General features: G+C 47.1%; 1 pseudogene; it reads right to left on the reverse strand.

Annotated features, from left to right (window-relative positions):
* Positions 1–6,979: 6,979 nt before the first annotated feature.
* On the reverse strand, positions 6,980–7,499 carry LOC130021173 (D-aminoacyl-tRNA deacylase 1-like; annotated as a pseudogene).
* Positions 7,500–17,477: the final 9,978 nt, after the last annotated feature.

Consider the following 17,477-nt stretch of genomic DNA (forward strand, 5'->3'; position numbering starts at 1 on the left):
CAACTGAAGACCCACAGAACAAGATAAGCGGAACTCTCTGAGACCTTGGACTCCAGGCTCGGCGGACCCAGGGACAGAGCTTCTCTGCTTGCTCCCACCACCACAGGTGACAAAGGGATTCTAATCAGGAGCCCCACCCTACCCTGCCCTGTCTGCTTCCATCAACCACCCAGAGATCGAATTGTGCACAGGAGACCCACCCTACCCAGATAAATACCCCACTGGCAGACTTCCAAAATTATTTTTAAAAATTTTATTTTTATAAAGTTGTTCACGGTGATTTATTGCATTCAATATTCCAACACTAATCCCACCACCACCATTACACATTCCCACCACCATTATTTCCAATTTTCCCAACCACCACCCAAACCTGTCCCAAGAACAGGCCCTGAATAATTTATCTTATGTTGCTTGTTATGAATAATTCACTAAAAATGATCAAAAAACATTTCCTTAGAAGAAAGTGTGTGAAAATTGTTGTATCTCACCCTGGAGTCATTAAGCCCTTGTATAAAAGATTCCTAACATGTTACAGGTTAAGCCTGTGTGGTGACATTTTCTTAATTGAGATCGGTTGCTTTCTATTCTACATCCCAACCAATGTGGTATACTACTCCTGGTATAACAGTGGTGTAGAGTTTAAGATGTCGCTCCGGGAATTCCAAATTTTCCAATGGGGTGTTACAGCTGGAGTTATGTTTTTTTTAACTGGATGGTGACTTTGGGGTCTGGAAGCATCTCTGCAGCTTGTTGATCTCTTTTGAGATTTATTTATGAGTCTCTGGATCGTGGACGATTAATGGGCTTATATGGTACCAGAGGCAGTTCATGAGTGTGACTGCCAGGCTCCCAGAAGAACCGGGGAATGGCAGGGAGGTCGCCCATCACTGACTCTGGGAGAGCCTGGAGATTTTGGTCAAAATCCCCACATACCTGAGTTTTTTCAACAGATTCATTCCTGGATGAGGCTCATCCCAAACCTGTGGAGTCCTGCAGTGAGCATGGTGGTGATTGGAGTGTGGAAGTATTCAGCTGCTGGGGCTCTGTTTGGGTAGATGGTGGGATCTCCTTCCCTCTCTGGGATGCCCCGGATATAAGACTCAGTCTGGCACAGGATCCTAAGGCATCTCTGCAGCTTTACAACCGGAATTTTTTAAATTAAATTTTTAAACTATTTTCATAAAGTTTGCCTGTAACATGTTAGGAATCTTTTATACAAGGGCTTAATGACTCCAGGGTGAGATACAACAATTTTCACACACTTTCTTCTAAGGAAATGTTTTTTGATCATTTTTAGTGAATTATTCATAACAAGCAACATAAGATAAATTATTCAGGGCCTGTTCTTGGGACAGGTTTGGGTGGTGGTTGGGAAAATTGGAAATAATGGTGGTGGGAATGTGTAATGGTGGTGGTGGGATTAGTGTTGGAATATTGAATGCAATAAATCACCGTGATATAAATATATATATTTTAAATGTACGAGTACTGCTATTTATTCAGCCACTGATTAGGCTGATTGAATTGGGCATGAACTCCACCTTACTTTTTTTTTTCCATTTTTTATAATTTTATTTATTGAATCACTGTGAGAGCTGTTACAAAACTTTTGGGTTCAAGTCTCTGTCATACAATGAAACACCTTGTACTTTCACCAGTACCCATTCTCCACCACCAAAACCCCCAGTATACCCCCATCCTGCATCCTCCCCCTACCTGTGGGGCAGATGATTTCCACATTACCCTCTACTTACTTTGCTTACATTCAATATTTTGACACCAGACCCACCATTATTATTTGAGATTTTACCTCAACACACAGATCTGCCAAAAAGGCAACAGTAAACAATTTGTTTTCTATTGCTGGTTATGAATAACACATGATGTCGCACGGCTGCAGTAGTGGCAGTGTGATTTTGAAATTCCAAAATTTTAACAATTAAATCTAGAGGGATTTCTGCTAAAACCTGCTGGGTTCTGAGATATGTTCCTGAGTCTCTTGGATCATGGCCGTTAGGCAGCTTGATCAGGAGCCAGAGAGACAGTTCGTGGGCAGCAACTCGAGGTCTCTTTGGGGTGGAGAGGAAAGGGCCAACTCCACCCCCATCCATGAAGCCCCATGTGTCTCGTCACTGAGGGCCCAAACCTGACTGTACAATGGCCTCTGGAGGATGGAGGCTACCAAGCCACCAAGGGGGAGTAGGCGGAGGGACAGCACCCTTTTCCCCCTGGGGTGGCCGGGCAACAGTAACCCACGGCGGGGTCTGGATGCATTTTTGCCAAAAGCTGCTGGGTTTTGAGATTTGTTTCTGAGTCTCTGGGATCATGGCCCTTAAGTAGCTTGATCAGGAACCAGAGAGACGGGTTTATGGGTGGCGACTCGGGGTCTCTTTGGGGTGGGGAGGAAAGGGCCAGCTCCACCCCCATCCCATGAGGCCCTGCATGTCTTGTCACTGCGGACCCAAACCTGACTGTCCAGTGGTCTCTGGAGGATGGCGGCCACCGGGCCACCAGGTGGAACAGGCCAAGGCATGAAACTTATTGCCACCTAGGGTGGTCCGACGCCGGTAACCTACTGCAGGGACTGGACACATTTCTGCCAAAAGCCATTGGGTTTTGAGATTTGTTTCTGAGTCTCTGGCATCATGGCCATTAAGCAGTTCAATCAGGAACCAGAGAGGCCATGCCTCCAGTTATATAGCTGAGTCAGAGGTAGTTTGTGGGTGTGTCTCCCACATACCTAACTTTTGGCCATTTACTTTTCTTGGTAAACTTTGCCCCAAGTTTTTGGGGTCTGGCCAAAGGTACAGCAGCAATTTTGGAGTATCTGGAAGTCTGAAGGTGCCATCAGGCTGCTGATGCACTCGCCTCACTGGTACAGATTGATCTGCTGGCGGCACCATATTCCCATGTTCAGTATTTCAACACTGACCCCACCACCGTTACACCTTTCCACCACCATTATTTAGAATTTTCCCACTCAAGCCTGCCTGCCACAGGCAGATGCTAGATAATTTATTTTGTATTGCTTGTTATGAATAGCATGAGATGTCAGGAACCCACAAAAGCCACTGCAGGCTGGTGGAATTCTAAAGTTTTAAATTGGGGTTCAGAGGCATCTCTGCAGTGAGTTGATTAGTTCTGAGACTCATTTGTGAGTCTCTGAATCATGGCCATTAATGTGCTTTTGTAGCGCTCAGAAGTAGTTTGTGGGCATGACAGCCAGGACCCTGAAGGGTTGGGGAGATGGGAGGGTATGACTCATCCCCAGTCCCTTGAGGCCCGGAGTTTTCAGTCACTGCTCCCATGTGCCTGGGTTTTTCATTGGGTTCTGGAGGTTCGAGGCTGCTGGAATTCATTTGGGGCAGGTGGAGGGACGATACCTGCCCCTGTCTGAGGTAACCGGTGAAATCAGCCTGGCTCAAGGTCCGGAGACATTCCTGGGTGAGCTGCTTGGTTCTGCGATTCATTTGTGAGTCTCACGACCTCCCCCCCCCTTTTTTTTTTAAAGAAAAGTATTTTTTCAGTCACTGCTCCCATGTGCCTGGGTTTTTCATTGGGTTCTGGAGGTTCGAGGCTGCTGGAATTCATTTGGGGCAGGTGGAGGGACGATACCTGCCCCTGTCTGAGGTAACCGGTGAAATCAGCCTGGCTCAAGGTCCGGAGACATTCCTGGGTGAGCTGCTTGGTTCTGCGATTCATTTGTGAGTCTCACGACCTCCCCCCCCCTTTTTTTTTTAAAGAAAAGTATTTTTTCTACAAAGAATTTAATCAGCTATACAAAAAAAATTGTACTTATAAATCTGTATTTTTTTTTTATTGAATCACTGTGAGCTAGAGCATTACAAAGCTGTTTATTATTGGATTTCAGTCATACGATGTTCCAACATCCATCCCTCCATCAGTGTAATTTCTCAGCACTAATGTCCCCAGTTTCCTTCCCTCTGAATGACCGCTTGGGAGTTCATTCAGAGCAAAAACAGGAGGAAGGCAGGTGGGGGGACCTTTTCAGCACATTGGAGTCTCTTTCTTCTTACCCTTCTTGTGCACTTTGGTGGGCATGTGATTCTTCATCTCCCTGTCCTAGCGGGCCCTGTCAGTTTGGGGCATATCTTCAAACTTGGACTTTTCAGTAGACATAGGTCTTCTATCTCTCCGAGCATTTCTTGGAGAATTCTGCAAAGTTGGCTGTGCTGCTTCTTGTGCTCTTCCCGCCACATCTGCAAGAAGAAGGCGAACGAGGACATTTGGCCCCTCGTTGGCTTTGTGGGGTCTCCTTTGCCCACGGCCATGGGATGGCGTGTCCTGTTCCTCAGAGTCAATCAGAAAACTATGTATCTGCAGATAGGTCCTCAAAGCAGTAAAATAGTCTAAGACCGGATGCATGAATTGTGTTAAACACCAGGGGGCGACGCAGTGTAACTAGAAGAAAGTAATGTAACCTCAATTTTCAAGGTTTGTTGTTTCATCTTAAGAACTTACTTAAAAGATTAAAAACGTGTGAATATTGAGTAAGCCAAGTAAAAACCAAGTGATTTTTAATTGCCCATACGGTAGCAGATGGAGGTAGAGAAAAAAAAGAGACCAGAGTTAATTCTTACAGGTCTCCTGGAACAAATAACCCACTAACATAGAATCAACATGAATGTGGGCCTATTTCCTGGGTAGGATCTGCTACTTGGAAGAAAAAGTTTTAACTTGTCATTTTTACTTGCTTATAGTGTCAAAAACAATTTTTTTACCGGATATCAAAATAAAACTCTTCTGCATTAATAATTCTTCATTAAGTTACGTGCAATTGAGTAAGATTTTATTTTGAAAATATTTCTCAACATTCAGCATGCAGTTCTCTGACCATATTTTCAGTCTTTTAAATTTACCCCCCCCCTTTAAAAAGGTTATGGGGATGCAGAGATAGCACAGCGGGTAGGACGTTTGCCTTGCACGCGGCCGATCCGGGTTCGATTCCCAGCATCCCAGATGTTTTCCTGAGCACCGCCAGGAGTAACTCCTGAGTGCAGAGCCAGGAGGAACCCCTGTGCATTGCCAGGTGTGACCCAAAAAGCAAATAAATAATAAATAAATAAAAAGGTTAGTACAGGAGAAATGTATTAAGTACACCACCAGAAGCATTCAGCTTTGTAGCTGAGTAAGTAGAACAATGAAAACATGAACGAGTGGAAGGAGTTCAGTGAGACTGTGACCCTCTTACCTATCCCCACCATACCACCAGAGTTAAAGTAGGTCAAAAAATTTACACAGGTGTGGGGAAACATCCTAATGGTGCCACCACTGGGCAGAGCCAATGGGGAGGTCAGTGCAAGCTGGACGAAAAGGCAGCCAGTAGGAGAGAGGGGCCTTGTGAGTACCCATGCACGTGTGGTGACCATGATGGACATGTGGTCAGTTTGTTGACACCTAAGGCCAGCACTGATCATGCTAGAAGACATGTCTCACCTGGGTGCGCTCCTGGTCAGATCCCGGGGACCTCGCAAAACAAAGGCCAATATTATAGGGGTGACAGGCAGCTCTTCACTTTCTAGGTCTCCAATGTTTCCTTTCCTCCCAAACAACTATGGGGCGGGTGGGGTGGGTCATACCCTGTTGTGCTCAGGGATTATTCATGGCTCTGTGCTCAGAAATGACTCCTGGCAGTCCTCGGGGAAACATGCAGGTACTAAGGGTTCAAACTGGGGTCAGAGGGATGCAAGGCAAACATTCCAATCCCTGTAGTAGCTCTTGCCCCCTCCCCAAGCAACAATTTTTGGGGGACTGGAGCCACGCTTGGTGATGCTCGCGACTGACTCCAGGCTCTTCACTCAGGAATTACTTCTGGGAGTACCTGGGAGACCAAAAGGGATGCCAGGGATTGAACCCGAATGAGCCGTGTGCAAAGCAAGCGACCCTACCTGCTGTGTTATTTCTCCAGCCCATAAACAACAATTTTCTTTCTTTCTTTCTTTCTTTTTTTTTTTTTTTTTTTTTAGCTTTTTGGGTCACACCGAGCAATGCTCAGGAGTTACTCCTGGCTCTGCACTCATGAATTACTCCTGGCAGTGCTTGGGGACCATATGGGACGCTGAAGGAGGAACTTGACCTAGAAGTTCTGTGGTTTGCCTGTGGCTCTGTCTTTTATGACAGTGAACTCGGAGCATTTTTGTTTTGTAATTGAATCACTGTGAGATCACTGTCACTGTCACTGTCCTCCTGTTGTTCATCAATTTGCTCGAGCGGGCCCAGTAATGTCTCCATTTTGAGACTTGTTACTGTGTTTGGCATATTGAATACATCACGGGTAGTTTGCCAGGCTTTGCCTTGCGGGCAAGATACTCTCGGTAGCTTGCTGGGCTCTCCAAGAGGGGCGGAGGAATCGAACCTGGCTCGGCCAGACTGGCTGCGCGCAAGGCAAACGCTCTACCACTGTGCTATTGCTCCAGTCCACCGTGAGATACACGCTCATAAAATTGTTCATGATTGGGGTTCAGTTATACAATGTTCCAACACCCGTCCCTTCACCACCACCAATTTCCCCAGTTTCTCTTCTGCCACCACACCCCAGTTTGCCACTATGGCAGGCATTTTACTTGTGTGTGTGTGTGTGTGTGTGTGTGTGTGTGTGTCTGTCCGTCTGTCCGTCATCTGTCTGTTCCTGTCTCTGTCTCTGTCTCTGTCTCTGTCTCTCTGTCTCTCTCTCCCTCCCTCCTTTTGGGCCTTATGGTTTGCAATACAGGCGCTGAAAAATTGTCATGTATCTCCTTTTACCTACTTTCAGCACTTGGTTCTTGTCCAGAGTGATCATTTCCAACCGTCTTTGTTGTAGTAGTCTGTTTTTTTTTTTAAACAGGTAAAGAGATAGATTCCTGAGAGTGGTGACTGTGGGGGATTTGGAGGAATGGGGAACATTTGGCCTGAAATGTGGGGAGGGCGAGAAGGAGGTGAAGGCAAGAACGACGTCAAAAGTCGGTATGTTCCTCGGCTATGGCTCCCACTCAGAGGAGACGTCGCTCTCGGACCCGCTGCTCGTGCTCCGATCTTCCTTCTGAGTCACGTTTCTCTCTTTGCTGGATTCAGAAGGCCCTTTGGCTCTTTTTTTTCCACCCTCTGCTATTGTTTTTCAAGCTTTGACAGCTGTTTGGGGTCCGAGGCAGTCGTGCCGGGAGCGGGGAACTTTGGTTCTATAGTCACGGGTCCACATCGTTCTGAATGTGGACCTGCATATATGCTCCAAACTTGCCATCTTTGATGAGCTCTGGCTTGTACGTCTTCTGCAGCTGCTCCAGGAGGCTGTTGTAGAAGCTCTCTGCCTGCTCTGTGGTCATTGCCAAGTGGAAGTCGGACTTGTTCCCCTTGAGGACACATTGCAAGGTAAACTGGCGAACACACAGTACCTCATACTGTTTGTCCATCACACTCTTCGACCAGTGTGTTCCATTCTCATCCTCAAATACATGCAGGTTTAAAATCTTTCGGACTCTCAGGAAGAAAGGGACAGACATGGAAAGATTGCATTCATCTGGGGAACATAAAGTAACAAAAATAGTAGACTAATACCCAAGAATAGCCGAGATAAGTACCAGGAGGATTACTTCATGGCTTTGAGGACAACCACACATGCTAGGGGAAAAGGCATCTCAGATAGAGAAGGGAGCACCAAATAAAGGGTGTTGGGATGTTCCTCTCAGGATGGGAAACGCGTGATCAGAGTAGACTATAGACCGTACAAGATTGCCATTCAATGTCTCTTTTGCAAACCACAGCACTCAAAAGGAGAGAGATAACAAAAGGAAATTCCCTGCCACAGAGGTAGGTGGGATGGGGTGGGGGGGGTGGGAGGGATACTGGGATTGGTGGTGGTGGAGAATGGGCACTGGTGGAGGGATGGGTATTCGATCATTGTATAACTGAAACCCAAGCACAAACATTTGTAAGTCTACAACTGTACCTCATGGTGTTTCACTAATAAAAAATTTAAGAAAAAAAAATAAAATCTTTCGGACTCTGTGACGCTAGCCCGGGTCACATGCTGTACCACAGCCTTCATGGCAGCATATATATATATATATATATATGTGTATATATATATATATATATAGTGTGTGTGTGTGTGTGTGTGTGTGTGGCGGGAAGTGGGGTGGGGGAGGCAGCAGGAAACCAGAGTACTAAAAGTCCATACAGAAATGGAGAGGTTATGCAAATTCCGCACACTGATTATATCTGTGAGTTGCTTTTCCTCTCCTCAATGCTATCATAAATATATTACATAAAGTGACATTATTTGCAGACTTCCTACATATTAATGCTTACATATATAGAGCTATCCTCTCTTAAAGCACTTCTTATCGGTAACTATGAGATACATTATTTGGTATGTCTTGATTTTTTATCATAACTTCTGAGTATATGTATTTTGATGCAGTTGTCTACTTGAAATAAAAATATAGGAAGTACGTGTTTGTAAAAAAAAAAAAAAGTCAGTGTGAACGGAGTACACAATATTGGGGATGGAAACCAAACTCTACCTTCCCTTGGTGCCCAGGCAGTGCAGTGAATGGCCAGCAGAGGGCGCCCTGGACAATGTTTTTAACTCTTCAATCTGGACCCAGAAGTCATGACCTTCTCCGCCCTGGTCTTCACCCACATATAATGTCCTTTAAGAGAAGTAGGAGCCCTTGTTCCTCTCTGCATCACACCGAGGATGCTGCTGGGATGTGACAGCGTCAGCCGCAAGCCTTGGGGCTCTGTTCTTTGGCTTCTGGATTCTGGGGTACCACCTCCCCCTCACCCCTATGTCACTTTCCTGTGATCCCACCTCTTTGTTTTTGGGGATCATCACACCCGGAGATGCTCAAGGCTGATTCCTGGCTCTGCACTCAAGAATCACTCCTGGCGGGGCTCAGTGGACCATATGGGATGCTGGGAATCCAACCTGGTGGGCTGTGTGCAAGGCAAGTCCCCCCCTCCCCCCGTTGTATTATGGCTCCAGCTCAGCCCCTACCTATCGGAAGGACTGTGCCCCCCCCCACCCCGGAAATGCAATGCTGGGCAGGAACATTTTATTATTTATTTATTTATTTATTTATTTATCTTATTTTCTAGTTCTTACTCTGGAGAACCTGGCAGGCTACCGAAAGTATCCTGTCCACATGACAGAGTCTGGGAAACTCCCTGTGGCGTACTCATTAATGCCAGTAACAATTGATGGGGCTCATTCTCTTGACCCTGAAAGAGCCTTGAATACGGCACTTTCTAAAATCTCAGGGCTAGGATGAAGGAGACGTTACTGGTGCCAGCTCGAGGAAATCGATGAACAACAGCATGACCGTGATATAGTGATTATTTATTATTATTATTATTTTTTAATTTTATTGAATAACCATGAGATAGTCACAAGCTTTCATGTTTGAGTTACAATCACACAATGATCAGACACCCATCTCTCCACCAGTGCACATTCCCCACGACCAGTATCCTCAGTATACCCCTCACCTCCTCACCCTCCCTCTGCCTCCATGGCAGACATGATTCCCCATACTCTCTCTCTCTCTCCTTTTGGGCCTTATGGTTGGCAATACAGGCCCTGAGAGGTTATCACGTTTGGTCCTTTATCTACTTTCAGCACACATCTCCCATCCCGACCGGTTCCTCAAGCCATCATTTTCTTCATGATCTGGGCAGGGACATTTTAAAGGCATAATGCTTTATTGTATGCCTGAACCCCAATCATGAATAAACAACTTTGTAATTTCATGATGACCAAATTGAGGGAAAAAAAAAAACATAATTCTTGGAAGTGAAGGAGGTGGACAGCCAGCCGGCCAGGAGGGCCAAGGGTTTAGATTCAGGGCTTTCGCTTCCTTAGTTTCCATTTACTTCCTCTCCCTTTCTTCCAAACAACTGACATCTTAATCGGATCTCCAAAGCCTTGAAAATCTCTAGCTTTGCTTCCACACCGCCCCCCCCCCATCCCCCTCTTACCCCCCTCCCGGCAGCCCCTTCCCAGCTTTTGCTCAGTAGGTGGGAGCGCTACCTCCTGATACTCAAGCCCCCCTCCCCTTTTTGAGAGGAGGTGGGTTAGATCCCGCTGCGCTGGAGGGGGGCCCCTTTAATGAAAGACCTCCAACTTCACAGCTTTAGTTCAAAGCCTCCTGTCTTCTCCTGGGCCTGTTCTGGGACCCCACCGTGCAGCTCGGCCTGGGGCCAAGTCCCAGGGAGAGGGGGTGTTGGGGACTCAGCAAAGACCTGGTGACAGGCTGATGGATGGTGCCCCCTCCCCTCCGCTCACCCTCCCTCCGTTCCTGTAGGCTCTGGACCGGTGCCAGGGGCCGCTGCCTGAGGGGTCCGCTTCTCTTTGTTGAGTCAGCACCTCTAAGTCAGGGCCAAGATCAGCTGCGGGAGGACACGGGGAGGGGGAAGAATTTCGTGGCTCCAGAGGAGGCCTGGTGAGGAGTATCAGAGTGGAGTGTCCCTCCATTGTGGGGGGACATTGGGGCAATGAGCTGAGCCGTTGGTGGGACACTGTGGAAAAATACAAGATATCACCTTATATTGTTGGGTGCCCTGAAAGAAACCCAGTCTTTTTTTTTAATTTAATTTTTTTTTTTTTTGCTTTGTGGGCCACACCCAGCAATGCACAGGGGTCACTCCTGACTCTGCACTCAGGAATTACCCTGGAGGTGCTCAGGGGACCATATGAGATGCTGAGAATCGAACCGGGGTCAGCCATGTGCAAGGCAAACGCCCTACCTGCTGTGCTATTGCTTCAACCCTAAGAAACCCAGTTTTATTCCTCTCAGGCTTCAACTCTATTTTTTTTTTTGGAGGGGGGTATTGGGCCATACCAGTGATGCTCAAGGCTTACACCTGGCTCTGTGCTCAGGGATCACTTCTGATGGGCATGCGGGGACCATAAGGGGTGCCGGGAATCAAACCCGGGTAGATTGTATGCAAGGCAAGTGCCCTACCGGCTGTACTATCGCTCTGGCCCCTCAACTATCCTCTTATTTATTTACTTCACTATGCTCAGGGCTTACTCCTGTGAGTTCAGGACAGGAATCAGGGGATCATATGTGGTGTCAGGGATTGAACCCAGGTCGACCACACGCAAGGGAAGCCCCATACCTGCTGTACTATCTCTCTGGCCGCTTCAACTCTACTTTGGAGATCCCGAAAGGGTATCAGATCTCTGTGAACTTGGCTTATGGGTGATGGGAAAGGCACAGAGTGAAATTCTCAGACAAGTCCCAACAGCAACGCTGTCATATTCTTTTGTCAAAACTGAAGGGCTGATGACACTCGGTGGCACTGTTCCGTACCTCCCCTCGGCAGACTCCACCTTGGGAACTGTGGCGAGAGGAGGTGACTGGAAGGCCAAGCAGAAAAAAGGAGAGAAACCAGCCCTCGAATCACACAAAAGAAGGAGGGAGTGGATGGGATAGGACAAGATACTTATACCATATTGTCCCCAGAACCCTAGGTCCTGCAGCACCTGGAGCCGCATTTCTGGGAATGCATTTAGAGGTTCTCTCATCTAATATCATTATTTTGGGGGTAGAAGATCTGAATCATCCCCAGCAGTGTTCAGGACTCACTCCTAGCTCTGTTCAGGGACTACTCTTGGTAGTAGCAGGCTCAGGGAACCTTATGTGATGCCAAGGATTGAACTGGGGTTGTCCACATACGAGGCAAGTCCCTTAACACCTGTACTATCTCTCTGGTCCCCAAACATCAGCATTTTATTTTTATTTATTTATTATTTAATTTTTTAATATATCACTGTGAGGTACAGTTACAGACTTATAAACTTTTGTGCTTGCATTTCAGTCATACAATGATTGAGTACCCATCCCTCCACCAGTGTCCATTATTCACCACCAGTGATCCCAGTATCCCTCCCACTCCCCCTCAACCCCCCCCCCCCCCCGCCCCAAGCCTCTGTGGCAGGGCATTCCCTTTTTCTCTCTCTCTCCTTTTGGGTGCTGTGGTCTGCAATGCAGGTATTAAGTGGCCATCATGTTCGGTCTATAGTCTACTTTCAGCACACATCTCCCATCCCGAGCGAGCCCTCCAAGCATCCTTTGCTTGGTGGTCCCTTCTCTATCTGAGCTGCCTTTTCCCTGGTTTGGAGGCCAGCTTCCAAACCATGGAGCAATCCTCCTGGTCCTTATCTCTAACACCATCCTTTTAAAGAGAAGGAGGTACCGATGTAGAGAATGGAAGCAATTTGGCTTACCTTCCAGCTCATACAACTTCAGACCAAAGAACCAAAAGCATCATTCAGGGCCCTCTCCATGAAGAGACTATTGGATCAAAGCTGCACCCAATCTAAACTCCCTGGGAGGAATTGAAAATGGCTGGAGGATGAGAGATGGTTCACAGGGTGAGAGAGTGCTCACAGGGCTATGAAGTTGTGGAGGTTTTCTTTATGACATTTCTCATCTTCAGAGGAATTAGCCTCTCTTCAGATCTGTGGGACTTGGAAGCATTTTTTCATTCTCAAGAGCCAGGCCCTGGAGAGAAGGTCCACGCGAATGCCAACATCTGAGGACAGTCTTTCGGCCCATGCAAGGGCAGGAGGGTGAGGTCACGCACCCGGGAAGCCTGTGTGTGTCCCCCCCCAATCAGTGTTCGGACAGGAGCAGGACGTTTGTTCTTCTGAGGGACCCTCCTGTGTGGTCTAGTGGGGGAACTGAGGGGTAGGGCCTCTAAGAGACCCATCCTAGGAGCCGGACAAAGATGAATAGGTCATCAATCACACAGGCACGGCAAGAACAGAACAAGGGAGCAAAACCAATCAGGGTGCTTGGGTGAGAAGGAAACTGGGTCACAGAAGCTATCAATAAATGTCTCTATGGAACTTGAAACTAACAGTGTTCATTGATGACCGTGTCAACCATGCATACGTGAGCACCCATGTTCCAAACATTGTGTCAGCGGGAAAATATTTCCTAGAAACGATGGAGCCTGTATCTAGCCTAGGAAAGCTCCTTGAGAGCTGCGTCTAAGGCTGGCCCCAGAGCAGGGCTGAGTCCATGAGTGTGTAAAGTGCTCTCCCTCTTGATCACCCCAGAGCCAGTCTCTTTCTTGGTCAGATTTCCGGATAATAGGAGCCGCATTCCTTGAGACCAGAGGCATGAAGCCTGAGTCCAGTACCACAGGATGAGGTCACACCCTCTCTCCTCAGCTTGCCCAGGGAGAGGCCCCTTGCTGGCCACCACTTCTCCAGTAAACGACCTTCACCCACAAATAAAAACCTCCCAGCAAGAGAGCAGGAAGTCTTTCTGCTTCAGAGGCACATTCTTCACACAGCAAGGGGGCGATTGTGCGGGGAGAGTCTCTGGAGCGACTACATGCTTCCTGGGGAGGTGCCTTGGCCCAGGGAGTGGACATTCACCCTCTTTCCCTATTGCCTCCCTCAGGACCTTCCAAGCACAACCCAAAGGGTTTTCTTCTACCTACGGAGGTAGCGCAGGACTGAGGATGGCAAGTAGAAAGTCACAGGGTCTCGGCACATCCTCATGTAGGCAAGGCCTGAGCGAGGACCCCGCAGACAGTCAGAGGTCAAGAGACTTGGCTCTGCTTTCAGCCATTTGCAGTTCATCACTTGGAAAGAGTCTTGGTATCTTTCTTTTCTTGGGCCAGAGTCCTAATTGCTCTGTTTCCTTGTCTCCAAATGAGGACAGCAATAAGCTGGCTCACCTCATAGGGTTGTGGACAAGGTAAAATGTGATGCTCTTCCTAAAGGGCTCAGCCTGACATGTAATAAGAACCTGGTGAATGTCTGATATAATAATCATGAAATTCTCTTCCCCTCCCTTACTTTACAAGACAAAGAAACTGAGGTCCACAGACCTCAGTTATGCACCCTAAGTGTGTAATATAGACAAGATTTTTTTTTCTTTTTGGGTCACACCCGATGATACTCAGGGGTTACTCCTGGTTCTGTACTCAGGAATTACTCCTGGAGGTGCTTGAGGGACCATATGGGATGCTGGGGAACGACTCCATCTGCTGCTCGTAAGGCAAGGCCCTACCCTCTGTACTATTGCTCTGGCCCAGACAAGATTCTTTTATTGAGCAAGGGAGCTGCACCTGGCAGTGTTCAGGGGTCACTCCTGGCTCTGCGCTCAGGAATTGCTAGTGCTGGGCTCTAGGTACCATAAGAGATGCAAGGAATCAAACCCAGGTGGGCTGCATGCAAGGCAAGTGCCCCGCCCATTGTAATATTGCTCCAGCCCTAGACAAGATTCTTGGAACACTCACTCCAGGCCTGTTTTCAGATCCTCTGCTTTTGTTTAGTTCAATCCTAAAGGACATACACGTATCATGGAATTGCTTGGCACTTTCAGAAAAACTAATTGCTAAGACATGAGAAATATGTTATGTGGCCTTCCTTCCTTCCTTCCTTCCTTCCTTCCTTCCTTCCTTCCTTCCTTCCTTCCTTCCTTCCTCCCTCCCTCCCTCCCTCCCTCCCTTCCTTGCCACACTTGGCAGTGCTCAGGGCTCACTCCTGGCTCTGTGCTCAGGGATTGTTCCTGATGGTGCTGGGACTATATATGGTCCTAGGGATCAAGGCCCAGTTGGCTGCATGCAAGGCAAGTGCCTTAAGCCCTGTGCTGTCTCTAACATCATACAATCAGCCCCTTTGTATATAAACACATCCATCCATTAAACAAAAGAAGACTCGTGGGCATCTGGGTATGAGCCCCGAGGAAAACGCAGTAACAACTCCCCAGCATGTGAGCTTGGAACAGAAACATCTGTGCACTGTGATTTAGCTTGGGGCTTGGCTGCAGCGCAAGGCTTCTTGTTCTTTACTGAGGTTCCGCGCAGGGCTACTCTCATGGTATATGCTGAGAAGGGGTTCTAATCACTTACGCTCACACTTTTGAGCCAAAGCAAACCATAGGGCCACAGGGAGTTCAACAGTGTGGGTGAGCACGATCCCTGATAGGAGGTAACTGGACAGAGGTGAGGAGTGGTACCTGGCATAGCAATTTCCTGTGCAAAGATGTTTCAGTGTGAGAAGTCCTTGGCATGAGCCCATGGAAACACCTGCCTCCAAATGTTACCGTGAGTACGAAACACTAAAAACCCTTCTCTGTATTACTAGGGGTGACTATTAATGTTCCTTTCTTTTTTGTTTGCTTGTGTTTGGTTTTTGGGTCCTGCCTAGCAGGGCTTAGGACTTACTGCTAGCTCTGAGCTCAGGGATCACTTCTGATGAGGTTTGGGAGATCATACGGGGTGTTAGTGATTGAATTTAGATTGGCCAAAGGCCTTACTTACTGTACTATCTCTCTGGCTCTAAAAAGAGTAGCTATATTTTTTTCCCCTCTGGACAGCAAGACGGTGGCCACCTCGGAGCTTTTTGGAAAGCCAGGTATGAGCTGGTCGTGACAGGATGACTGAAACCTCATGGGAAGGGGGGCAGTCCCGGCTCGTCTTTCAGGCCCTACCGAGATCATGAGTTGCCCCCCATGAGCTGCTCTCCGGCACAGTCATGGCTCTAGAGACACAGAAACCAATCTCATAATTATCTGACTCTCGGCAGAAATACTTCCAGGCTTAAAAAGTAAAATATCAGAAATCCAAAATCGTGCGGCCGCGATTGTGGCCACAATTGTTACAAGAATCATCATTTGATTCTTGTAACCAGCTGTAGAAAACAAATTATTTCACAATGCCTTTTCAAGCAGGTCAGATTTTGGGGTGTAAACTCTAAATAATAATGGTGCATCTTTTGTCGAAACAATGAATCTAATCAAAGTAGATAGAGTGTTAACTAGAATTCATCTGCCTCACAGGCATTGGGAGGGTTGGGAGGGAGGTTGGGAGGGTTTATTGGGGTTCTTGGTGGTGAAAAATAAGTATTGGTGAAGGGAAACGTGTTTGATAATTGCATGACCGAGACTTAAACCTGAAAGCTTTGTAACTTTTCCCACAGTGATTCAATAAATAAATAAATAAATATAAAAAGAAGTTATTAATGTCATTTGTTCTTATTTATTTATTTTTGCTACACCCACTGGTGCCCAGGGGCACACCTGGCTGTGTACCATCTGCAGTGCTGAGATTCGAGCCAAGGTTGTGGCCATAGCTGCATTTGAGTCAAGCACCATGACCTTTGCCCTTTCCCTCCAGCCATCCCCATTTCTTGAAACAAAGGTAAAGGTAAAGGCCCTCCCGTTGATTGTTGATTGTCGATTTGCTCGAGCGGGCCCAGTAACGTCTCCATTGGAGACTTTGTTGTTACTGTGTTTGGCATATCGAATACTCTCGGTAGCTTGCCGGGCTCTCCGAGAGGGGCGGAGGAATCGAACTCGCGTCGGCCATGCTGGCCGCTTGTAAGGCGAATGCCCTACCGCTGTGCTATAAACAGCTTTACAAAAACCTTAAACCCTAGATGAGTCAAAAATCTCCATTCCTTTTTTTTTTTTAGTTTTCTAATTTTACTTTTATAAAGTTGTTCACAATAATTGATTACATTCAATATTTCAACACCAATCCCATCACCATTACACTTTCTCACCACCATTATCTCTAAGTTTACCACCACCATTCAAGACTGCCCCTCAGGCAGATGCTAGGTAATTTATTTTGCATTGCTTATTATGAAGGGTTTGAGGTGGAGCGATAGCACAGTGGGTAGGGCGTCTGCCTTGCACGCAGCCAACATGGCCGACCCGAGTTCGATTCCTCCGCCCCTCTCGGAGAGCCCGGCAAGCTACCGAGAGTATTGGATATGCCAGACACAGTAACAACAAAGTCTCCAATGGAGACGTTACTGGGCCCGCTCGAGCAAATCGACGATCAACGGGAGGGCCTTTACCTTTACCTTTACCTTTATTATGAAGGGAATATAAGGGTCTGTAAGGGTCTATAAAGGTCTGTTGAATCTCACAGTGATTCAACAAAACAGCAGAAAAAAAAAGTATGAGATATTGCAAGGCTCTGAAAGTGCCCAAGTGTGCTCCTGGGATTCTAGACATTTAAATAATTGGTGTCTGGAGCCATCCCTGCAGTAAGTTGCTCGGTTCTGAACCAACCTCACCCTGTATATTTCTCCCAGGCTTCTTTATTCTTTTCTTTTCTTTTCTTTTCTTTTCTTTTCTTTTCTTTTCTTTTCCTTTCTCTTTACTGCAAAGAGATAGCTAGTTACCTTTAACACTTGGCCTAGTAGTTTGGCTTCTTTATTCTTAAGAAAGTGTGGAATAAGGGACAGAGATAGTACAGGAGCACTTACCTTGCACCCCACGTTCCCTGGTTCAGATTCCAGGCACACATATGGTCCCCAGAATGCAGCTGGCACTTGTTCCTGAGAACAGAGCCAGGAATAACCCTCATAGCACCTCTGGGTGTGGCCTAATGTCCCCACCACCACCATACACACACAAGAAGGGGTGGAATCTTGCAGCTGGTGAAAGTCGTGAGATGATTCCTGGGACTGTGGTGTCTTTAATAAGTTTATATTTCAC

The sequence above is a fragment of the Sorex fumeus genome, unplaced genomic scaffold (assembly GCF_029834395.1).
Source record: "Sorex fumeus unplaced genomic scaffold, SorFum_2.1 ptg000014l, whole genome shotgun sequence".
NCBI lineage: Eukaryota > Metazoa > Chordata > Mammalia > Eulipotyphla > Soricidae > Sorex > Sorex fumeus.